Raw genomic sequence first — 25,658 nt, 5'->3', positions numbered from 1 at the left:
AAATCCACTGAGAAACAAAAAACCATAGAAAGGTACTGACTTTTGCCCCATGAATTTTGTTTGAAGGAGAGAAATTCCTTAATATAGATCATTAGGTAAATATTGACAACCTTCACATTTCCAAAACACTTTGTAGGCTTTAGAGACCAACACCTCCAGCTTTCACACGTAGCTGCCAGCCATTTTAACATTCAACAACCACATTTGTATCCGAGATCACAAGATAAACCACTTATAAATCAGAATCTAGACACACAAAATTAGCAGTTACAGAATGCAAAATTTCACATGACTGAGAACAATTCTTCAACTTCAAAGGGGAGCTATTGTGCTAATTAGGATGTAGATGAGCTTAAAGACACAATTTAGCATATTGGAGCAAGCCCACACAAATGTAATGCGAACAGTGGCATTCCAACTTACCATAAACACCACCACAGGAGATGCACTAGTAATTATTAAAATATTTACTGTTACAATTATTAATATATACTGTACACGTCCTGTGAACATCATTATTTCTTGTGTCAGGATTTTTAGTCATGCTTCAGATGTAAACATTTATAAGATTTCACCATCTTGCCGTCATACAGTGCTGATTTGCTGCTGCTTTACTTTGAGCCAATCAGAAGAGGTAGACAACTTATTAATCAAAAGCAAAGTAAACAGCTGGAACATGGGCATTTTGAAAGCAACCAATCTCGAATAACCAGTCAGGAGAATATACCAATTAAGAAAAATTCAAATCACTCAAAATGCTTTTGAAAATATGTTTTTCCACTTTTTTCCTCAGTAACTGAACTTCCTAATGTCCAAAATAAGGTTTTAACCAAAAGATTAAAAAAATACATAACTCAATAACATGATTAAATTTACTAAATTGTCTTTTGTGTCCTTTAATATCTTTCCTGGAAGTTTTTAGTCATTTCAAAGCCTTAGTCTGTTACAAAAACCTGAGCTTCGACTTGAAATACTTTCCCTAGAACAATTGCAGAGCAACAACTCACATTTATATCGTGCCTTTAACACAGAAAAACATCCACAGTGCTTCACAAAAGCATGATCAAAAAAATGGCAAAAAACCCAAAAAGAGATAGAAGGGGCGACCAAAAGCTTGGACAAAGGTTTTTAAAGGAGGGTCTTAAAGGCAGTGGGTAAGATGGAGAGGCTGTAGAGTTTAAAGAATTCCAGAGGATAGGGCCTAAATGGATTAAGGCACAACCGCCAAAGAGAGGGGAATGAGCAAGATGCCAGAGTCAGAAGAATGGCGCATTTGGGGAGGGGAGGAGTTGTAGGGCTGGAGTGGATTGCAGTGATGGGAAGGGGTTTCAATACTAAGGTGAGAATTTTAAATTTGAGGTGTTGGGGTCCAGGAGCCAACATGGGTTAGCAAGGACAGGGGTGGTGATGGAGGAGCGGGACTTGGTGCAGGATAGGATACGATCGGCAGAGATTTGGATGATCTGAAATTTATGGAGGCTGGGAGACCAGCCAGGAGACCACTGGAATAGGCAAGTCTGGAGGTGAAAATCGCACAGATGAGGGTTTCAGCAGCGCATGGGCTGAGGTAGGCAGTGTTACGAAGGTGGACGTAGGCACGCTTTGCGATGGAGAGGATATGGGGTCAGAAGCTCAGCTCAGGACCGAACAGGACACCAAGGTTGCCAACAGTCTGAAACAGTGACTGGCGAGGGGAATGGAGTCAGTGGCAAGGGTACAGAGTTCATGGTGGGAACCAAAGACAGTTGTTTCACTCTTCCCAGTTTAGCTGGAGGAATTTGCAGCTCATCCAAAACTAGATGCCAGACAAGCAGACCAACAACACGGAAGCAATGGAGGGGTTGAGAGTGGTGATGAAGAGGACATATAGATGTGAAAGACAAAGGTCCATGGATAGATCCTTGAGGGACTGTGGTGAAAGGGCAGGAACAGAAGCCATTGATGGAGGTGTTATGGCTACAATTGGAGTGCAACCAAACGAGGGCAGTCCCGCCGAGCTGTACAATGGAGAGAGACATTAGAGGAGCATGGTGCGGCCGACCGTTTCAAAAGCTTCAGCGAGGTTGAGGGATACAACACCATGGTCACAATCAGGATGTCATTTGTGCCTTTGCTTAAGGCCATTTTAGTGGTATGGCAGGGGCAGAAACCTGATTGACGAAATTCAAGCAGATGGACAGGGACTTATAAGGCTACAAGGACTTTGAAGAGGAAAGGGAGGTTGGAGATGGGGCAATAGCTTGCAGGGACACTGTGGTCAATCCACCACATCACACCATGTGCAGTTTACAGAAGGTATCGTCATTTTCAATTGTTGTAAAAGCATAGAATCTCCTCATCCAGTAAGGATTTCAGACCTCCTTTGCTTTTTCCAAGATACTTTGAAACAAACTGGAGACTAAATCCTGAAAGCTTTATATTAGGCAAGTTTCACATTTAAAATGTAACAATTCCTCATTTTTAATTATGACAACAGCTATTTCTTCTTGGTTTACATTTTGAAACCAAGAAAATTGTTTACTCTGACATTTTTTCCAATGGAAAAATTAACAATTTCAGGTTTTTTGTCCCAGTTAAATCTGAATTTTTGGATTCCCCTTAAATGCCTAAATACATCAATCACATGGACAATAACGGTGCTGTCTTCATTTAGGTTGCTTATTCAGTTTAAAAGTATCTTTCTCAGACTTTTTTTTATCCCCCACATGTAATAACTTGGAGACAGCATTAAAGTTAAACTTAGTGTTTTTGAGGTATTTTGTGTGTTTATAAAAAATGTTAATTAAAGACTGTATAAGTTGCAGACACGCTAATTGTGCAATAAATGCTTGTTTATGAAAATGTGTTGATTAAAGACGGTATAAGTTGCAGACACACCAAGTGTGCACCAGGAACTTGCTGACAATGAGACAATCGGTGGGTCGCGCAGAGACTCCCAATGGTGATGAATTCGATCTGGGGGCGGGCCAGTTGTGTGGGCGGGGCCAGCTTCCAGCGCGATGTTTTTTAAACTAGTGCAAAAGATGGCAGAAACTCAAGTTGCGCTGAACGCAATTTGCACTTAAAATTCCACAATCTTTTGCGCTGGTTTCGATGATTTTGGATGAATTGCGCCAAACAAAACAGCACAACCGAGCAGAAACTCCAGGCCATCCGTTCCATATAAATTTGGGCTCAAATAAACTATTACAGAAGACTTCAGGTGTGCAAATCAAATAAGAAACAATAGTAAGTGTGGAACTCTCTCCCACAAAAAGCAGTAGATGCTAGCTCAATTAATAAATTAAAATGGGAGAGCGATAGATTTTTGATAGACAAGGGTATAACAGGATATGGAGCCAAGGCAGGTGGATGGAGTTAAGATACAGATTAGCCACGATCTCACTGAATGGCAGAACAGGCTCGAGGGGCTGAATGTCCTACTCCTGTTCCTATGTCCTGATAATGCTATCATTGTTATGACAATCAAGAATGCGTGTGCTAGGCTTGCATAGCCCTGAGCACGTTTCATACCTAAACCATCTCAAACTGCAGTTTGCCCAATGCACCTGCTACAGGAAACTTTCTGGTATCCGGCACTGACGGGACCGAGCTGGTGCCGTCCCATCAAAACTGCCGTAGAAACCAGCGCTAATGTTAAAACATACGGAGCTTTTGAGCTCCGTGTGAATCAACAAACCCTGTCTTCAAAACAGTCGGCCGCAGCTTAAAAGCGTCTCTGTAGCTAAGCAACAGCTTCAGCTAGACCTTGCAGAGCCTGACTGGAAAAAAAAAGCAACAAGAAGTAAAAAAACTTATAGGAAACGGCTCCTGAATTTTGCCAGTAGATAGAGCTTTCCGGACATTTAACCTCCGGTTAAACGAAAGTTTCCTGTATATCTAAATACAGGCTGGAGGGTAAACATTGCACCCAACAGCATCTGGGTGCCACCTTTGTAACTTCAATTTTTAAAAAAATGAATACATCACATTTTCCAATTATTAACATTGAAAGACTATGAACAAACAAAAAAATTTTACAAAGAAATGCAATTATATAGATCATATGAATTGAAACACACTTACTCTACCTAACGACAACATAAATCAAACCACAAGAAAACAAGAGCATTTATAAAATAATTTAAACCACAACATTAAAAAGCACATAACCCATGTCTTCAAAATGTCACTTGATAAATTGTTTTTGTTCATCCCACTTCTCCCAATCACTTAATAAATAAGAGGAACAGCACCTCATCTTCCAATTAGGCACTTTACAGCCTTCCGGACTCAATATCGAGTTCAACAATTTCAGATCATAACCTCGGCCCCTATCATATTTTTATATATTTTTTATCCACAGTTTTGGTTTGTGTCTTCTTTTTTTTCTCTCTCCCACATGGCAGCTGTCTTTCATTCTACCAGCTTATCCCACACTTCATCTAGAGCCATTGTTTGTTTCTTTACCTGTCCTATTACCATCTCGTCTCACCTTGAATATCTCTTAATGTCTCTTCAACCCCCACAGACCTTCCCTTTTGTTCTTTCATCCCCTCCCCCATTTCCCAGCCCCCAAACTTGCTTTTTAATCTGTTTCGTGTCCTGCTTTTTTCTCAGTTCTGACGAAGGGTCTTCGACCCGAAACGTTAACTCTGTTTCTCTCTCCACGGATGTTACCTGGCCTGCTGAGTTTTTCCAGCATTTTCTGTTCTGATATTACTTAATAAATAAATAAATATCTCCCATCTCCTGTTTAATTTTACTTCCTATAACTTTTGTCACTGAAGCATCAGGTTCCATACAAATGAATTCCTCAAAAAGGTCACATTTTATTGAGGCAGAAATTCCTGTCCCTCACCCGTAGGGCCAACGGAAATGCCGGTTTTAGGCATGCACAGCGCATGCGCTGGAAACCGGCATTTCCGATCTGTCAAGAAAGCTGTTGACAGATCCTCCGGCTGCATTGGAGCAGGGCCTCTACGGGTGGAGAGTTCCGTTTTTTGGAGACCCTCCGCCTGCAGAAAACACTTACAATCTTGCGCCTGGTAAAAGCAGGCGCAAGGCCTGCTTTTACCAGGATATGGGTTGAAAAAAAGTTTTTTTTTAAATTTCCACTGATTTATCATTTTAAAATACTTTAAAGAAAGGTAAGTTTATTTTTAGCCCCATTAAAAACTTTAATTTTTTTTTCAAAAAATAAAATTTTTGTTTAAAATCATTTTTTAAATGATTTTTTTTTAAACTTATTTAAAGTTTTACTATGTTTTGGGGGGTGATCTCTATTCATATATTTGACAGGTCTTCCTGGATGGAGATTCCCTTCTCTGATTGGCTCCCCATGGCCCACGTGATCCCAGGGACGCTGCGAACTGCCTCCACCTCTGGGATACGTGGGCCCTGCGCACCATCAGTTTGGAGAGGCCCTCCGGTCCAGGCGCAGATTTTTCCAGATCACAGCCCTCCGCCTGCGGGAGGCCCGCAAACAGAATTTCTGGGCCATTATACTTACTTAATGACAGGTTAAAATTGTGTGCTTTTGTAAAGATCTACTAAGCTGAAATATATTTTCCATTTAAAAAAAAAATGGGGATTTTGGTGCTCCAATGCATAAAGTGGAAGGACATGGAATTCTCAAAAGTAATTGGGGTCAATTATCCTGTTGCCTTGTGCCCAGTTGCACAGTCCACCTGCAAATGACCTGAACCCACCTGCAATTCCAGATTCAGGTTATTTACATAGGCCTAGCACCTCGAAGCAAGTCAACCACCGCTACAGGCCTTTGAATGTCTCCAGCACCAATTGTGGTCCCTGGAAGCAAAAATAGACTTATCTTGGGCCCTGCTGCCTGCCTCCCTCTTACTGACAATGGGCTGGGCATAAGGCCTAAGATCCACTCTGAGCATCCTCAAAACATGCACCCTTGTTGCATTGGGGGGGAAGAATCGGCTGGAGGTCTTTGAACATGCCCTCCAACCTCATTATCGTGGCAGACTTGAGTGTCTGTACCTGTTGTAACACATTCACTTCACTCCCCAGTAGGGAGAGCTGCAAAAATCCCAAGGCAACATAAAAGGGGTGCACTGCACCCAAAAAAAGCATTCCCTCGGCTCAAAGCACAGGAGAATCAGCCCTATTGTCTCTTAACTGGGCTATGGTAACAGAAACAGAAAAATGTCACTATAGGGCAGCACGGTGGCATAGTGGTTAGCACTGTTGCCTCACAGCGCCAGGAACCCGGTTTCGAATCCAGCCTCGGGTGACTGTCTGTGTGGAGTTTGCACATTCTCCCCGTGTTTGCGTGGGTTTCCTCCGGGTGCTCCGGTTTCCTCCCACAGTCCAAAGATGTTAGGTTGATTGGCTATGATAAATTGACCCTTCGTGTTAGGGGGATTAAAATGTGTGGGGTTACGGGGATCGGGTGGGATATGTGTCGGTGCAGGCTCGATGGGCCGAAATGGCCTCTATCTGCACTGTGGGGTTTCTGTGATTCTGTGAAACCAACAGGCATAATTGTAAATTGACAATACGATGCTCAAAATACTGGTTAAAAAAATCCCAGTATCTGATGAAATAAAAACCAAACTTGGCTTATTTCAGTCAACACAAATCACTAGCCCTGGCTATGGGCCTTGGGTCAGATCCTGGCAAAGAGTTGATTGCATTCCTGTGGCATCAAAAGTTAGAAAGCTGCCTCAAAATAATTCGACATCAAACTATAAAAGGCTGATTAAGAAAGCAAGAAATGCCAATAAAAAAAACCTCCCCCAGTGCAGTGTTATCCTGAACTGCCTTCACCGAGGCATATTTTCCAAGGCAACGATTTGATGCTGAGTTTCTGCAGACACAAGTGACAACTGCACTTTAGGCCTCACTTGAGTAAAATAAAACCTCAACTGTCAAACCCGGGGGCTCATTGAGGACTCCTACCTGGCAAATGAAAGTTAGCAGAGGAGAAAACGATTCCTGGAAGGCAGAACTGATTAAATTTCGAGGCGGAAACATTGAATAGTCTTTTAAAAAAACAAAATACGTTTTTTTTTAATCCGCGCATCTAGGCAGGAACATTTCCAGCGGCTGCGTCACACGGCGATGCCGACGGCATGCTGGGAGTTGTAGTTCTTTTCTGGCGCCGCAAGAGCCCCGCCCCCCCCGTCAGTGACGTTAAAGCCTCGGTCGCAATGATTGACAGCTGCAGTTCTGAGAGGCGGGGTACGTGTACGATCGCAAAATGCTGCGGATGCTGGAAATCCGAAATAACAACGGAAAATGCTGGAAAAACTCAGCAGCCAAGGCAACATCCGTGGAGAGAGAGAGACAGAGTCAACGCTTCAGGTCGAAACCCTTTGTCAAGACTGGAAAAGCACAGGAAATGAGATTAAGAGGCCAGGCTGGGAGAGAACAAACGAGAAGGCATTTGACAAGGTGCCACACAAAAGATTACTGCACAAGATAAAAAATCACGGGATTGGGGGCAATATACTGGCGTGGGTGGAAGATTGGCTATCTAACAGAAAACAGAGAGTTGGGATAAATGGTTCATTCTCGGGTTGGCAATCAGTAACTAGTGGTGTCGCAGGGGTTGGTGCTGGGACCCCAACTCTTTACAATCTATATTAACGATTTGGAGGAAGGGACCGAGTGCAACATATCCAAGTTTGCCAACGATACAAAGATGGGAGGGAAAGCAGTGAGTGAGGAGGACATAAAAAACCTGCAAAAGGACATAGACAGGGTAAGTGAGTGGGAAAAAATTTGGCAGATGGAATATAATGTTGGAAAGTGTGAGGTTATGCACTTTGGCAGAAAAAATCAAAGAGCAAGTTATTATCTAAATGGAGAGAAACTGCAAAGTGTTACAGTACAAAGGGATCTGGGGGTCCTGGTGCATGAAACACAGAAGGTTAGTATGCAGGTACAGCAGGTGATCAGGAAGGCCAATGGAATCTTGGCTTTTATTGCAAGGGGGATGGAGTATAAAAGCAGGGAAGTCTTGCTGCAGTTATACAGGGTACTGGTAAGGCCACACCTGGAATACTGCGTACAGTTTTGGTTTCCATATTTAAGAAAAGATATACTTGCTCTCGAGGCAGTTCAGAGAAGGTTCACTCGGTTGATTCCGGAGATGAGGGGGTTGACTTATGAGGAAAGGTTGAGTGGGTTGGGCCTCTACTCATTGGAATTCAGAAGAATGAGAGGCGATCTTATCGAAACATATAAGATTGTGAGGGGGCTTGATCGGGTGGATGCGGTGAGGATGTTTCCACTGATGGGTGAGACTAGAACTAGGGGGCATAATCTTAGAATAAGGGGCTGCCCTTTCAAAACTGAGATGAGGAGAAACTTCTTCACTCAGAGGGTAGTAAATCTATGGAATTTGCTACCTCAGAGAGCTGTGGAAGCTGCGACATTAAATAAATTTAAAACGGAGATAGACAGTTTCCTAGCTGATAAGGGAATAAGGGGTTACGGGGAGAGGGCAGGGAAGTGGACGTGAGTCTAAGTTCGGATCAGCCATGATCCTATTGAATGGCGGAGCAGGCCCGAGGGGATGTATGGCCTACTCCTGCTCCTACTTCTTATGTTCTTATATTCTAAGTGAAGAGACATTAAGAGGTATTCAAAACGAGACGAGCTGGTGATAGGACAAGTGGAGACAAAAGACGGCTCTAGATTAGGTGTGAAATGCGCTGGCAGAATGGGAGACAGCTGCCATGTGGGAGAGACAAAAAGGGGGGGAAAGGGCCAAAACAAGGGTGTGGATAAAAAATAAGTAAAAATGTAATGGGGGCCGAGGTTATGATCTGAAATTGTTGAACTCGATATTGAGTCCGGAAGGCTGTAAAGTGCCTAATCGGAAGATGAGGTGCTGTTCCTCGAGATTACACTGAGCTTCCGTGGAACAATGCAAGAGCCCGAGGACGGTGAAGTCTGAGTGGGAATGGGGCGGTGAATTAAAATGACAGCCTCACACGTGTGCTGTGAGAGGAAGGATGTGGGTGAGAAAAAGGCAACTCACTGCCAATCTGAAACAAAAGGTGAAAGAGCTGGAAACACGCAAGCGCGCCATTCAGCGTATGTGGAGAGGGCACCCTTCTTCAGAACTGAAAAATAAGACAGGGACAAGCAAATTAACAGAATCAGAAAAAGGGGAGGAGAGGGGAAATACACACAAAAAGATTATCAATGGAATGATTGCTGAACACCTCCGTTTCGCCTTAAGTGCCCTGTGAATGGCACATTGATACCCCCTTCCATTCCCACACTGGCCTCTTGCACTATTCCAATGCAGCTCAAAATGCTTCAGGAACAATATCTGGAGGCAGGGGGAAGTTTCAGCTTGATTCTACGACTTTTGCGCCCAGATTCCAGTGCAATCTGGGCAGAATCGACTAAACCAGCGCAGATCATCGGTATTTAAAGCGTAGGTGAGCTACGTCCAAAACCACTTAAGCTTGTGTTTTCCGCGATCATTGAAACATAGAATGGTTACAGCACAGAAGGAATCCCTGGAACCATTCTTGTAAATCTTTCCTGCACCCTCTCTAAGACTGTCACATCCTTCCTAAAGTGGCGGTGCCCAAAATTACATAGAAACATAGAAGATAGGAGCAGGAGTAGGCCATTCGGCCCCTCGAGCCTGCTCTGCCATTCAATGCGATCATGGCTGATCATCCAAATTCAGTACCCGGTCCCTGCTTTCTCCCCATACCCCTTGATCCCTTTAGCCTTAAGAAATATATCCAACTCCTTGTTGAATATATTTAATGAATTGGCCTCTACTGCCTTCTGTGGTAGAGAATTCCACAGGTTCACCACTCTCTGGGTGAAGAAATTCCTCCTCATTTCTGTCCTAAATGGCCTACCCCTTATCCTTAGACTGTGACCCCTGGTTCTGGACTCCCCGACCATCGGGAACATCCTTCCTGCATCTAGTCTGTCCAGTCCTGTCAGAATTTTATAAGTTTCAATGAGATCCCCTCTCATTCTTCTAAACTCCAGTGAGTACAAGCCCAATCGTCCCAATCTCTCCTCATACGTCGTTCCTGCCATCCCAGGTATCAGCCTGGTGAATCTTCGCTGAACTCCTTCCATGGCAAGAACATCCTTTCTCAAATAAGGCGACCAAAACTGCACACAATACTCAAGATGTGGTCTCACCAAGGCCCTGTACAACTGCAGCAAGACATCCTTGTTCCTGTACTCAAACCCTCTCGCTACAAAGGCCAACATACCATTTGCCTTCTTAACCGCCTGCTGCACCTGCATGCTTACCTTCAGCGACTGGTGCACAAGGACACCCAGGTCTCGTTGCACTTCCCCTTCTCCCAATCTATTGCCATTCAGATAATAATCTGCCTTCCTGTTTTTGCCACCAAAGTGGATAACCTCACATTTATCCATGTTATATTGCATCTGCCATGCTTTTGCCCAATCACCCAACCAGTCTAAATCATCCTGGAGTTTCTCGGCATCCTACTCACAGCACACACGCCCACCCAGCTTTGTGTCGTCTGCAAATTTGGGGATATTACATCTAGTTCCCTTGTCTAGATCATTAATATATATTGTGAATAGCTGGGGTCCAAGGACCGATCCCTGCGGTACCCCACTAGTCACTGCCTGCCACTCGGAAAAAGACCCATTTATTCCAACTCTTTGCTTTCTGTCTGCCAACCAGTTCTCTATCCAAGTCAATACCTTGCCCCCAATCCCATGTGCCTTAACTTTACACGCTAATCTCTTATGCGGGACCTTATCAAAAGCCTTCTGAAAGTCCAAATACACCACATCCACTGGTTCCCCCTTATCTATTTTACCAGTTACATCCTCAAAAACTTCCAGTAGATTAGTCAAGCACGATTTACCTTTTGTTAATCCATGTTGACTTTGTCCGATCCTGTCACTGTTTTCCAAGTGCTCTGCTATTACATCTTTTACTAGCTGGAGTGCCCGGCGGTGCCGAGGGTTTTTTGAGGGCATGTTGTTATGAAAAAAGTAGAAATAATTTTTATGATATATATAAATGAGTTTGTCTGTCTGTGTGGGAAGGAGAGAGGGAAAGAGAGAGAGAGAGACGGGGGGGGGGGAGAGAGGCCCGGGGATCGAGAGAGAGACGGGGGGGGGGGGGGGGAGAGAGACTGGGGGGGAGAGAGAGAGAGAGAGAGAGAGAGAGAGAGAGACTGGGGGGGAGAGAGAGACTGGGGGGAAGAGAGAGAGAGAGACTGAGGGGGAGAGAGAGAGAGAGACTGGGGGGGGAGAGAGAGAGAGACTGCGGGTGAAGAAGGGCAGCCGGCATTTTGTGAGGTCGGCGGGAAGTTCCCTCACCCTCTCTCCCTCCCCCTCTCTCTCCCGCCCCCCCCTCTCTCCCTGCCCCTGTCTCTCCTCTCTCGCTCTCCCCGCCCCTCTCTCTCCCTGCCCCTCTCTCTCCCTGCTCCCTCTCTCTCTCTCCCTCCCTCCCCTCTCCCTCTCTCTCCCTCTCCTCTCCCTCTCCTCTCCCTCCGACTCACCACGGTACCAGAACGGAGCATATCCGACACCGGGAGTCCGGGTGCCCATCGCTCCGAAGCGAGCCCGGGGTTCCTCATGGTTAACGCGGCGGGCCTTTGGACCCGGTTGGCCGGGCGGCAGTGGAACGCCTTTCGCTCCGGACTCCCGTGTCCGATATCGGTCGGGGACGGCTCGTGTGAAAGCCCCGGTTGTCCCGGTCCCGCACTCACGGCAAGAGAGAGAGGGGGAAGGAGAGAGAGAGGGAAGGAGAGAGAGAGAGAGGGAAGAAGAGAGGGAAGGAGAGAGTGTGGTAAACCACTGTATTGTATATTGCCACCTCTGGGTGGCGCTGTGTATGGAGGCATGCCTCAGCTGACTCCACCCACCACTGTGTGGGTTTCGTTCAGACTTGTTCAGTCACTCACGAAGAAGCATGGTCTCTTCTTAGCTAATAAAAGCCTTATTCATCTCTTCTTTCGACTCATCATCTCTTCTTCGACTCATCACCTTTTATGAAGTAATTGATAAGCGTATCAATTTTATTAGCTAAAAGTTAAATGGCGACACCTGAGGAGCAACAACAGCAACGGATACAGCAGACATTGCTGAGAGCCCTCAGACCACCACGCCTGGACCTCGACCCTCAAGATGTGGGTGCATCAGCCAAGTTTGAACACTGGCTGAGCTGCTTTGAATCCTTCCTCGCAATCTCACAGGTTACAGAGGAGGATCACAAACTGAAAATTTTGACCGCCCAGGTGAGCCATCAAGTATATATGCTAATCCGGGACTCTAATACGTACGTGGCGGCCCTCGAGCTACTAAAAGGGCAATATACGCGCCCAGTGAACACAATTTACGCCCGACACCTCTTGGGATCCCGCAGGCAGCAACCGGGAGAATCGGTAGGGGCATTTGCACGGGCGCTACTGGCACTCTGCAGAGACTGCGATTGTAAAGCGGTAACGGCTGTGGAGCACGCGCAGGGACTCGCCTGTGATGCCTTCGTCAGGGGCCTCCAGTCAGACCACACCCGGCAGAGACTGCTAGAAAGCAAGGAACCCGACCTGAAGACGGCCATTGCCCTTGCGCTCTCGTTAGAGGAGGCCCACCGAAACCTCGAGGCATACCCCCGTAACGGCGCCGAGACATGGCAATCGAAACCGTGGGACACGGGACCGCCGCCCCCGGCACCAACCGCTGCAGCGACCCAACCGAGACAGCAGCTTCCGGTAAGAACTGCTTCGATGCCCAGTAACCAGGCCCAAAAATGCTATTTCTGTGGCCAGTTAAAACATCCCAGAGCGCACTGCCCAGCTAAGACAGCTACCTGCTCGGGCTGCGGGAAGAAAGGCCATTACGCTAACGCCTGCAAGGGGAAGCCAGCCAGCAGCGCAGCGTGCGGGCCGTGGGAGCAGCCATCTTATCCGCCATTTTGTGTACCCCCGGCCGCATGGCATCCGCCGCCATCGTATCCAACGCACTCAACCGCCATTTCGTCACCGGAACCGACCACCGTCTCGGCGGATGACTATAGTGACTCACTAAGCCACATACTGGCCTCCGTGACGCTGGATCAAGGCCACCCTCACCATCTATCCAGCTCCATGATGGATATCGCGGTAAACGGCCGCGCCACCAGTTGCCTGATCGACAGCGGGAGCACAGAGAGTTTCGTCCACCCCGACACGGTACGTAGCCACTCCCTCACGATTCTGCCAACGCACCATCGCATTTCTATGGCGTCCAAGTCCCAGTCAATGGACATCAGCGGCTACTGTGTGGTGACCCTGTCAGTAGGGGGCACTGAATATCAAAAATTTAAACTGCTAGTCCTGCCCCGTCTTTGCGCTGCCGTCCTGCTAGGGTTGGATTTTCAGTGCCACCTTAAGAGTGTCACACTAGCATACGGTGGACCCCTCCCCCCACTCACAGTCTGCAACCAACAACTTTTAAATCGCCCGCTGCAAACCACCTGCAGCCTTTCCACATTAAAAGTCCCCCCCCTCCCCTGTTCGCTAACCTCACCCGCGACTGTAAACCCATCGCTACCAAAAGCAGGCGGTACAGTGCCGGGGACAGAGCTTTTATCAGCTCTGAGGTGGAGCGGCTCTTGAAGGAGGGCATTATCGAAGGTAGCACTAGCCCCTGGCGAGCCCAGGTTGTAGTCGTTAAAACCACTGCAAAACGCCGCATGGTAATCGACTACAGCCAAACCATAAACCGGTACACCCAGCTGGACGCGTACCCCCTCCCTCGCATATCTGATATGGTCAATCAGATTGCGCAATACAAAGTATTCTCCACCATCGACCTTAAGTCAGCGTACCACCAGCTGCCCATCCGCCATGAGGACCGCCAGTATACTGCCTTCGAGGCAAACGGCCGCCTCTACCACTTCCTTAGGGTCCCCTTCGGCGTCACCAACGGGGTTTCGGTCTTCCAAAGGGAGATGGACCGAATGGTTGACCAGAACGCGCTGCGGGCAACCTTCCCCTATTTGGATAACGTCACCATCTGCGGCCACGACCAGCAGGACCACGACGTTAATCTAGCAAATTTCCTCCGTACGGCCCAACGGCTGAACCTAACGTACAATAAGGAAAAATGTATGTTTCACACCAAGCGCCTGGCCATCCTCGGCTGCGTGGTGGAGAACGGAGTCATCGGGCCCGACCCCGACAGAATGCGCCCCCTAATGGAGCTACCCCTTCCCCACTGCCAAAAAGCACTGAAGAGATGCCTGGGGTTTTTCTCCTACTACGCCCAGTGGGTGCCCCTCTATGCAGACAAAGCCAGGCCCCTCATCAAAGCCACCTCCTTCCCCCTGACACCAGAGGCGTGTGCAGCCTTCACTCTTATCAAGAACGATATCGCGAAGGCCGCAATGCACGCGGTGGATGAGTCCATCCCCTTCCAAGTGGAGAGCGATGCCTCCGACTTCGCCCTAGCCGCGACCCTTAACCAGGCGGGCAGACCCGTGGCCTTTTTCTCAAGGACCCTCCAGGGCCCCGAGACGAGACACTCCTCCGTCGAAAAGGAGGCCCAGGCTATTGTAGAAGCGGTGCGTCACTGGAGGCATTACCTGGCCGGGAAACGATTTACCCTGCTCACTGACCAGCGTTCAGTAGCTTTTATGTTTAATAATAAGCAGAGGGGTAAAATCAAGAACGACAAGATCTTGAGGTGGAGAATCGAACTCTCCACCTACAATTATGATATCTTGTATCGGCCAGGGAAACTCAATGAGCCCCCAGATGCCCTATCACGTGGTACATGCGCCAACGCGCAGAGTGATAGGCTGCAGTCCCTCCACAATGACCTCTGCCACCCGGGGGTCACCAGGTTTTTCCATTTTATCAAATCCCGTAACCTGCCCTACTCCATCGAGGAGGTCAGGACCATGACCAAGAGCTGCCAAATCTGCGCCGAGTGCAAACCGCACTTCTATAGGCCGGACAGAGCAAGCCTGATCAAGGCCACCCGCCCCTTCGAACGCCTGAGCGTCGATTTTAAAGGGCCCCTCCCCTCCGCTGACCGCAATGTGTACTTCCTCAACATAGTTGATGAGTACTCCCGTTTCCCCTTTGCCATCCCTTGCCCAGACATGACCAGTACCACGGTCATCAAGTGTCTGAATGACATCTTCGCTCTGTTCGGGTTCCCCAGCTATATACATAGCGACAGGGGCTCATCGTTCATGAGCGACGAACTTCGGCAGTACCTGCTAACAAGAGGTATCGCCACGAGCAGGACCACCAGTTACAACCCCCGGGGGAACGGCCAGGTGGAAAGGGAGAACGCGACGGTTTGGAAGGCAGTCCTCTTAGCACTAAAATCTAAGGGCCTTCCGACCTCCCGCTGGCAGGAGGTCCTCCCTGCAGCGCTTCACTCCATTCGGTCACTGCTTTGTACTGCCACTAATGCGACCCCTCATGAGAAAATGTTCGTTTTCCCCCGGAAGTCTACATCGGGAACCTCGCTACCGGCATGGTTGACTTCTCCTGGGCCCGTCCTACTGCGGAGGCACGTGAGGACGCATAAAACGGACCCCCTGGTCGAGCGGGTGCACCTCCTACACGCCAACCCCCAGTATGCCTGGGTGACATACCCAGACGGGCGGGAGGACACGGTCTCCATACGAGATCTCGCACCCTCGGGTACCCCTGAATTACCACCGTTATCCCCCTTACCACCGTTATCCCCCTTACCACTGTTATCCCCCACCACCCCTCCCAACCCAACCCCTGCAGACGGCATGCCAAAGCCCCAGGAATCTTCGCCAACCACCCAGACACCAGACCCGACGTCGGATGCTGCAACACCACCGCCGCCACCACGATGATCAGGACGTCAGACAAGGCCTCCTGATAGACTTAACTTGTAGTACCCTTCACCCCGCCGGACTTCACATTAAACAAGGGGTGAATGTGGTAAACCACTGTATTGTATATTGCCACCTCTGGGTGGCGCTGTGTATGGAGGCATGCCTCAGCTGACTCCACCCACCACTGTGTGGGTTTCGTTCAGACTTGTTCAGTCACTCACGAAGAAGCATGGTCTCTTCTTAGCTAATAAAAGCCTTATTCATCTCTTCTTTCGACTCATCATCTCTTCTTCGACTCATCACCTTTTATGAAGTAATTGATAAGCGTATCAGAGAGAGAGAGGGAAGGAGAGAGAGAGAGAGAGGGAAGAAGAGAGGGAAGGAGAGAGAGAGAGAGGGAAGGAGAGAGAGAGAGAGGGAAGAAGAGAGGGAAGAGGAGAGAGAGAGGGGGGGGGGAGAAGAGAGAGAGAAATTTTTTAAGCTTCAGGCCCGGCCGATCTGCAATGGCCGCCACTCACCTCAGTAACGGCAGTTTGAAGGATTAGGCCCCGCCCACAAATGCCATGAAACGCCCCCCGTGATGCACCGATTGGTCAACCATCAGGTCACTGAACTGTAGGATTGGTCAACCATCACGTCACTCAATGCTAATGAGCGGTAGGTTTGGTCAACCGCCAATGAGCGGATTTTTTTCCGTTTTGTGAACGTTTTTTGTCTACTGTCCGAAAAAATTTTGTCTGACCAAAAAGTAAAGACGCTTAGTAGACTCCCCTAATCATAAGCTAACATATGTGTAGGTACGCTCTATAACTTTTGAGTGATGCCCAGACAGACAGAACTATCCTTTTATATAGATAGAAGATAGATAGATAGATAATGGACTCTAGCATTTTCCCCACTACCGATGTCAGGCTTACCGGTCTGTAATTCCCCATTTTCTCTCTACCACCTTTTTTGAATAGTGGGGTAACATTAGCTACCCTCCAATCCATGGGTACAGTTCCAGATTCCATCGAATGTTGGAAGATGATCAGCAATGCATCTACTATTTCTAGGGCCACTTCCTTAAGTACCCTAGGATGTAGATTATCAGGCCCTGGGGATTTATTGGCCTTCAATCCCATCAATTTCCCTAACACCATTTCCCTACAAATATTGATTTCTTTCAGTTCCTCCCTTTCATTAGACCCTATGTTCCCCGACATCTCTGGGAGGTTATTTGTGTCCTCCTTTGTGAAGACAGAACCAAAATATTGGACACAATACTCCAGTTGAGGCTGAACCAGTGTTTTATAAAGGTTCATCATAACTTCCTTGCTTTTGTACTCTATGTCTCTATTTATGAAGCCCAGGATCCCATAAGCTTTTTTAACCACTTTCTCAACCTGCCCTGCTACCTTCAACGATTTGTGCACATATACCCCCAGGTCTCTCTGTTCATGCACCCCTTTTAGAATTGTACCTTTTAGTTTATATTTCCTCTCCTCATTCTTTCTACCAAAATGTATCACTTCACACTTTTCTGCTTTAAATTTCATCTGCCACGTGTCTGCCCATTCCACCAGCCTGTCTATGTCTTCTTGAAGTCTATCACTATCCTCCTTACTGTTCACTATACTTCCAAGTTTTGTGTCATCTGCAAATTTTGAAATTGTGCCCTGTACACCCAAGTCCAAGTCATTAATATATTTCAAGAAAAGCAGTGGTCCTAGTACTGACCCCTGGGGAACACCACTGTATACCTTCCTCCAGTCCGAAAAACAACCGTTCACCACCACTTTCTGTTTCCTGTCACTTATCCAATTTCGTAAAAATGCTGCCACTGTCCCTTTTATTCCAATGGCTTCAGCTTTGCTGGCAAGCCTATTTTGTGGCACTTTATCAAACACCTTTTGGAAGTCCATGTACACCACATCAACCGCATTGCCCTCACCAACCCTCTCTGTTACCTCATCAAAAAGCTCAATCAAGTTAGTTAAATGTGATTTGCCTTTAACAAATCTATGCTGGCTTTCCTTAATTAATCCATACTTGTCCAAGTGGCTGTTAATTTTGTCCCCGATTATCGTTTCTAAAAGCTTCCCCACTACCGAGGTTAAACTGACTGGCTTGTAATTGCTTCATTTATCCTTACACCCTTTTTTGAACCTGTCTTTCCTGAACACCTATATCCAGGAATATTTAGTACCCAATCCTGCCCTTTTTTGAGCCAGGTCTCCGTTATCGCCACAACATCATATTCCCATGTGTCTATTTGCACCTGCAGCTCACCAACCTTATTTACCACACTTCATGCATTCACAGACATGCACTTTAAACCTATCTTAGACCTTCTTGTATTCTCTTTGTCTGACCGTACCTAATACCGTACTATTTCTTACTTTAGTGTTATCTGCCTCTCCCAATCCTTTGTGCACCTTGTTTCTCCTTTCTAATGCTACATCCTGGTGCCCATCCCCCTGCCAAATTAGTTTAAACCCTTCCCAACAGCACTAGCAAACTAGCAACAGCACTAGATCTTTTAGGCTGGTTCAAGAAACAATTCGCCCAAATCAGGCCGCCACAAAACTGGCCACACCCCCAAGTCAAAATTGTGAGATTCCGTTGATTGCGCGGTTCGGGACGGCTCTTCAAAGTGCACTCATTTTCTTAGGTATACAGGCGTTAGTAGGCATGTTTTAAAAGTTAGAAGTTTCTAAAATTCTTTATGCCATTTTCATGGCATAAAATACGTATGTTTATGTGTCCACTAAATTAGCAGACAGAGGACCATAATAGGAATACACGAAGCCTTCAACTGAAAATATCTCCAACAGCAATTTCTTGGCTCACAGCTTTCTGATGTTGTGCAATGGATATTATTTTTGGATTAAAGTGTGGCCAGCTTTGCAATGCTTGGCACATGATATTGACGACTATCACAAAGTCTTGCATATCTGTTCATGGGGAAGTATTATGTCAAGAATACTAAGTTTACAGTAACTGCATGGAAACCACATTAATAGAAAATTACTTTTCACGTATTTTTGTTAAATCCTTCAATGTTAAATACTTGTCTGTATTTGTTTTAGAAAAAGTAGAAACAAATGAGATTTTATCTATTATGGGAAAAATTGTTATTGCCCAGTTAGAATCAAATATTAGAAAGCACTGCCAAACAAAACAGAATAAATAAATACAAATGATCTCATAAGGCCAGTTAGATGCAAAAACTCACATAAAATTTGAAGTAGTCTTGACATGAAGAATTTATCAATAAAAAAGAATACAAGTTATACATTTCCACTTATCTTATCAGAACATTTTTTTACAATTTCTTCATGACATTTTTTAAGAAGTCTTAAAACTTTTTTAAAAACTGTAGCAAAGGTGCATAACATAGTTCTTCAATGCAAGCTGCTACCCGCCCCCTCCCCGCCCACACACACACTTAGTAAAAAGTGATTACTGAGAAATAAATCTTAATTTACATCTTTAACATATTATTAATATGGCTTTTCTTCACTTATTGTCATGAGTTGGTTTGTGTGAATGTATGTGAAATTCTCCCGTAGTAACCTAATCAAGGAATGCATGCAGTGACTAGTACAGGGTCCAAAACCAAAATTCTGGACATTGCTAAAGCTGCTCCTGAAAATGTCATGACTATAAATTCTGTAGCGTCTGCCCTAAGTTGCTTACAATCAACTACAAAGGCAACAAATTTATAAAAACACTGAAATTTTCTGATGTGGTGCAAATAATGTTGCCATTAAGTGAAACTAAAGTTAAAATGTAATGAATACTATTTCAAATGAAGTATTACTATTACAGTCTTACTCAAAAATGCTCCAGTCCCATTCCTCTCCAAAGTCCTTGAACATGTTGTTACCTCTAAAATACATGCCCACCTTTCCCACAACTCTGTGTTTGAATCTCTCCAATCAGGTTTCCACTCCTGACACAGCACTGAAACAGTCCAAACCGACGCCACAAATGACATCCTCTGTTACTGTAACCGTAGCGCACCAACCCTTTTCCTCCTTCGCAACCTCTTTGCAGCCTTTGACACAGCCAACCACCCCTCCTCCAACATCTCTCCTTCAGTGTTCAGCTGAGTGGGACTGCCCTCACTTGGTTCCATCCTTACCTATCCAATGATAGCCAGAGCATCTCCAGCAATGGCATGTCTTCCCACCGTTACCTCTTGAGCCACTCCAACGATCTATCCGTAGTCTTTTCGTCTCCCTCATCTACATGCCGCCCCTTCAGGAAATCATCTGAAGACATGGGGTCATGTTCCACGTGTATGCTGACGACACCCAGCTCTACCTCTCTCGACACCGTCACTGCCTCTGTTGTCAACCTGTTTGTCCAACATCCAGTCCTGGATGAGCCACAATGTCCGACAGTTAAATATTGAGAAGACTGATGCCATCGTCTTTGGCACCCAACACAAACGCTAAATCCTTGCCACCAATCCCATCCCTCTCCCCAGCCACTCAGGTTGAAGCAGACAGTACGCGGCCTTGGCGTCATATTTGACCTCAAGTTGAACTTCCGATCCCATATCCTTTCAATCACTAAGACCGTCTATTTCCACCTCTATAACATTTTCCCTTCCACCCCTACCTCAGTCAATCTGCTGCTGAAACTGTCATTGATGCTTTTATCATCTCCAGACTCAACTATTCCAATGTTCTCCTGGCCTGTCTCCCATCCTCCAACAACCATCAACTTAAGCTCATCCAACGTACTGCTTCCCCAATCCTATCCAACACCAAGTGCCGCTCAGACATCACCCCTGTGCTCCCAGTCCCCCAATTTAAAATGCTCATGCCCATGTTTAAATCCCATCATGGCCTCACCCCTCCCTATCTCTGTAGCCTTCTCCAGCCTTACAATCCTCTGAGAATTTTGTGTTCCTCCAACTCTGGTCTCTTATGCATCCTCCACTCACTTCGCCCCACCATTGGCAGCCATGCCTTCAGCCATATAGGCACTATGCTCTGGAATTTCCTCTCTAAACATCTCTGCCTCTCCACCTCCCTTGCCCCCTTTAAGACCTCCTTAAAACCCACCTCTTTGACCAAACTTGCCTGAAAAATCTCCTTGACTTCTTTGAAGATGCTATAGATATGCGGGTTAGGTTGATTGGCTATGATAAATTGACCCTTAGTGTTAGGGGGATTAAATACGTGGGGTTACGGGGATAGGGTGGGATATGTGTTGATGTAGGGGTTACGGGGATCGGGTGGGATATGTGTCGGTGCAGGCTCGATGGGCCGAAATGGCCTCTATCTGCACTGTGGGGTTTCTGTGATATGGCACAAAGAAGACAAAAAACATTGAAGTGCTGAAACTAAAGTTGTACACTAAAATAGGAGAGTTAGGGTAGTTGAGGGATGAATTTTGATCGGTTAGATACCCTTAGTCTCAAGTTTTATTGTGTTTCTATGCTGTTTAATGACCTATACAAACTGAAACTCAAAATGTAAAAAAAAACTTTTGGGAAACTGACAAATAGAATTTAGGAACACTTGAGAGTCATTGGTAGACAAACTTACTCATGGGCTATGGAGAATATGTTGTGGAAACTGAGGGGATTGAGGAGAAATACAGATATATGATAGAGACCACTGATTTCAATGGAGCAAAATCAGGTCGTTTCTAGAACGGGTGACGATATTCTTCACCAGGCTACTGCCCAGGCAGCAAAGTTGAAAATTACACCCTATGTTTCCTGTATTGTTCCATAAAAATAACTTTTTATTAGTTTAGTATCAGTCATTTGATGGGCGATACAGTCAGGTTAAGTCTGATATTAGCCTACATTGTTCAGGACTACATTCATCTTCACCACAGCACCAGCACATACCTCAGACCTAAAAGAGCATTTGGCGTTATGGTCACCACCAGCTATAGGAAAATAAGAAAAAGAATGAACTTGAATTTGTGTAGCACCTTCCAGGTCCTCAGGCCATCGCAAAGTACTTCATAACCAATGAATTGCTTTCTGTTGTTACAGAAGCAAATGCAGCAGCCAATTTACACACAGCAAGGCCCGACAAACAGCAAATGAGCCAAATAACCAGAAAGTATGTTCTTAGTGGTGTTGTTTGAGGGAGGAATGTTGTCTCCCTACATATATTATATACTAGCTAGGGGTGCCCGGCGGTGCCGAGGCTTTTTTGAGGGCATGTTGTTGTTGGACAAATGGGAGGAGATTTGCTCTCATGCTTCTCTACATCATTAGAACTCTTTGATTTAATTACCACCTTGGTAACCTGCTACCAATTATGTATTATGTAGTGTCCGTGTGTAGATAAAGACACTGAAGACAGGAGTTGGTTCATAGGTATTTACGAAGCAAGTCTGGGGGGGGGGGGGGGGGGTTTCTAAAGGATATACACAATACACAGGCTTATATAGCCCAAGTGGCAATTACCGGCATTACGCACACCTGGGGCTCTTAAAGGCACATACACCACAATTGCTCTTAAAGGCACATACACCACATATTACCCTACAGACCGTAGTCTGTAAGTAGTATTAGTTGTGTGCAGCAGGGGGAATATAAACCAGTACTCCAGTCTCTGAACCACTATATTCTATTTATACAGTAGATTTTGCTTTAGTCATGATAAGTGGTACTTCTAAAAATCTAAAAAGTTCTACCTTACAAAATCTGAAAAACATTATGGGGTAGATTTTCCCGAACCTGTCGGGAAGAAGGCGGGACTTCCCCTTTCATGTTTTTGACCCGCCTACTTCGACGTCCGGCCAATCCGCGCGATTTTCCCTTGATTGACCTTGTTGAGCCCGCCCAGCAGGCCAATTAAGGGCCACCCGGCAACAGGTGACGTCACAAACTGAAATTTAATCTGTCAAGAGTTCTTGACAGATGAAATATCAGTGTTTCACAGCTGTTTGAAGCTGTGAAACACTGACAGTCTGAGTTCTACCATGAGTCATTCTGCACAGACTCAGTTAGAACTCTTACCGGCACTCAAAGCTAAAGGCTGTCACTTTTGACAGATCGCAGCCATTCAGCTTTCAGTTCCGGCTGAGTGATGCGCTCCCGACGGCTACAGGAAGAAAGGCTGTGAAGGTAAGTACAGGTAAGTAAAAGTTCTTTACACACTTTAGACACACCAAACACACTTACCTTTACACTCATGCACCCATCACTCACCTGAGCGCCAACATCGCGACCCCTCCAACTCCTTCAACCCGACGGCCCGCCTGCTCTAACCTGGCGTGGTTTGGAGCCATCGGGAAACCCACACGAAACCCCTCAAAATAGGGATTAGGCTAAAAACTGCCTGTTAACAGGCAGTTAATTGGCACTAATCCCTTCCCGCCTGGTTTCGGTGGGTCCCAGTGCGGGGCGGGTACCCGCCGCCCCTGAAACTTACGTGGGGCGGGGTTTTGGGCGGGATGGTGTCGGGACCCCCAAATTCAGGATTTCCCCGCCCCCCCCCCCCACATGCCTGAAACCCCGCCTGACGGCTCCACGAAAATCTAGCCCTATGCTTCAGAAGACATTGTTTCAGTTGATTGTGACTAATGTAATAGATACTTTAGAACTCAGGCAGTCTATGTTTAACTGCTGAAATTGTGTACTAAAAATACTCCATTTCTATTTTGAATGTGTGGCTTAAAAGCTGCACAGATTTTGTTTATTATCTCCACAGTTGTTTTTAGATATCAAGTTGAACGTTGGAGGGTTATTGTGATGGTAAGAAATGGTGCATTTTTGCAGAGGTTATAATATCAGAACTAGGCGAACTAATGGATTTTTCTTATTGCCACATTGTTACATTCTTATCTTTTTTATTCCATCAAATTACAAATTACGCGGATCTTCAGGTACAGTCTGCTTTTGTGCAGCTGAGTTGAATATATACACGGGGAGAGGGAATGTAATCTTCCGAAAAAAAACTTAATTTTAGTTTCAGCAATCCTCCAGAAAATGACACTCTTTCCTATTTCCTCAGATACAAACTACATTTACTCACATAACAACAATGGCTGCACTTCAGAATTAATTTGTTGCCAGTGAAGTGCTTTTGGACATGATTCGGTGCGATACACATGCACGTTCTTTCTATCTTTAGCTTTCCCCAAACCCACTCGCTGGGTTGGGAATTGTTCCTCTTAATTACCTGTAATCAAGGTCAGGGAAATGTAATAGCTGTTTACTGGCACAATGCGATACTGGGCTGGATGAGATAATGTGGAGGGCAAGGTTTCCTGGGCTTGTGCTTGGAAGATTTAGCAATCGTTTCCCTTCCCCGCCCCAATTTAGTACTCTCGCAAACATTGAGTTTGAGAAACCTAATGCACCTTACTGCCACTGATCATACTTTGTCATGATATTATTTACGCTGATACATATAGTCTTCAATCAGCCCAGTCACTGAACATGCCAATGAGGTAGATTTCTTTTGTGCATTAGGATTTACAAAATATGGATTTACAAATTTTCTACACCTCATGTACAAGGAAATGATTCAGCAATTATATTCAATTGGGTGTGGTGTTTCAATTTGTCTTTATGATTGAACACTCATTTTCATTTTGTTTAAATCTTACCACATCTTGGTGTCGGTTAGACTGATTCAGTCTGCAATATAATCAGGGCCTGCTGACTGCATACTGCATCCGGTAGATGCTGGTCTTGCATTGATAGCTACAGTATTACTGCAGCGTTAATAATCCCCAAACAGGTCCTCTCTTTCCTAGGTAGACTGTGTGGCTGTAGGCTGCCTTTATTGTTATTTTTGAGACAATGGAGAGGTATTTATTCTCAGCTTTTTTCTTAAGTTCCTATCTGATTTGATAAAGCTGAAAATATCAGATGACACCAAAGTTACCCAAGTGACAAAACTCATAGTAACAACTTGGAGTTATGTAGCACCTTTGAAGTAATAAAACATTCCAAAGCACTTCACATAGTAATAGAGTGGTTGTAAATGGTCAAAAGCTCTGTCAAAAAGACAGATTTTGGAGAGGCTTTTAAAGGCAGGGAGGAATTTATGAAATGAGTTCCAGAGAGTCAAGCCGGAGCAGCTGAAGCTTTGCCACTGATGAAGGGGCAGCGCACTGGGGGTGGTATACACAGGAGGGCAGAATCTGAGGACTAAGGGAAATGGTTGGGATGTAGGGTTGGAGAAGGTTGCAAAGCTAGTTGGAACAAGGTCACAGAGGAATTTGAAGGCAAGGACAAGGATTGTGAATTCAGTGCCTTGGGGCACTGGGAGGTAATGATGAGGATAGGGTGATGGGTGAGCAGAAGTTGGTAGAGGACAAGATGTGACTGATGAGTTTTGGACAAGTTATATTGTTAATGTGGAGCTCGGGGACCAATGAAAAGGGCAGTGGAGAAGTTGAGTCTTGAGGTTATGAAAGTATGAATAAGGATTTTGGTGTAGTGGGGATGAGGTAAGAATGGAGGCAGATAGTGTTACATAAGTGGATACAATATGGGGGTTGAAGCTCGGCTCAGATTACAGACATATAGACTGTGCACCATCTGGTTCAGCCACAGCAAGCAGCCTGGGAGAGGTAAAGAGATGTGTGTGAGGGTTTTGGTAGGAGCCAAATAAGATGGATTTAGTTTTCCCGATGTTCAACTGGAGAAAGTTCTAGCTCGGTAATGACTTTTTGTCAGATACGCAGTCTGACTAAACTGAAGTGGTTGTAGAATGAGGACAGTGGTGGAGAGGTAAAGCTAGGTGTCATCAACTGTACCATATTAAGATTTTTGCTTCTTTGGCCTAGAAGGGATTTGGGTTTAATTTATATTATGTTACTGACATAAACTAACGTTCGGATTAAAAATGGTTAACTCCCAGAGATACACAAAGCCATATAGAAT

The 25,658-nt window shown here is 45.7% G+C and overlaps 2 protein-coding genes across 3 annotated transcripts in view; one reads left to right on the top strand and one right to left on the bottom strand.

Moving 5' to 3' along the window:
• Positions 1-7,091, bottom strand: part of LOC147098595 (inhibitor of nuclear factor kappa-B kinase subunit alpha-like) — a 105,620-nt gene extending 98,529 nt beyond the window's left edge. Inside the window, exon 1 of one of the 2 annotated variants that reach the window (XM_085970463.1) lies at positions 6,910-7,091. The gene's annotated coding sequence lies outside the window, so the exon portion shown is untranslated. The remainder of the gene's footprint in view (positions 1-6,909) is intronic. The other variant, XM_085970464.1, reaches the window with a different exon arrangement.
• Positions 7,092-7,192: 101 nt separating this feature from the next.
• The window catches only part of LOC147098594 (salivary plasminogen activator beta-like), a 50,485-nt gene continuing 32,019 nt past the window's right edge, over positions 7,193-25,658 (top strand). Inside the window, exon 1 of the mRNA XM_085970468.1 lies at positions 7,193-7,404. The gene's annotated coding sequence lies outside the window, so the exon portion shown is untranslated. The remainder of the gene's footprint in view (positions 7,405-25,658) is intronic.

The sequence above is a fragment of the Somniosus microcephalus genome, chromosome 29 (assembly GCF_052327205.1).
Source record: "Somniosus microcephalus isolate GS21.2 chromosome 29, FLI_Smic_1.0, whole genome shotgun sequence".
NCBI lineage: Eukaryota > Metazoa > Chordata > Chondrichthyes > Squaliformes > Somniosidae > Somniosus > Somniosus microcephalus.
This window is presented reverse-complemented; position numbering and strand designations above follow the sequence as displayed.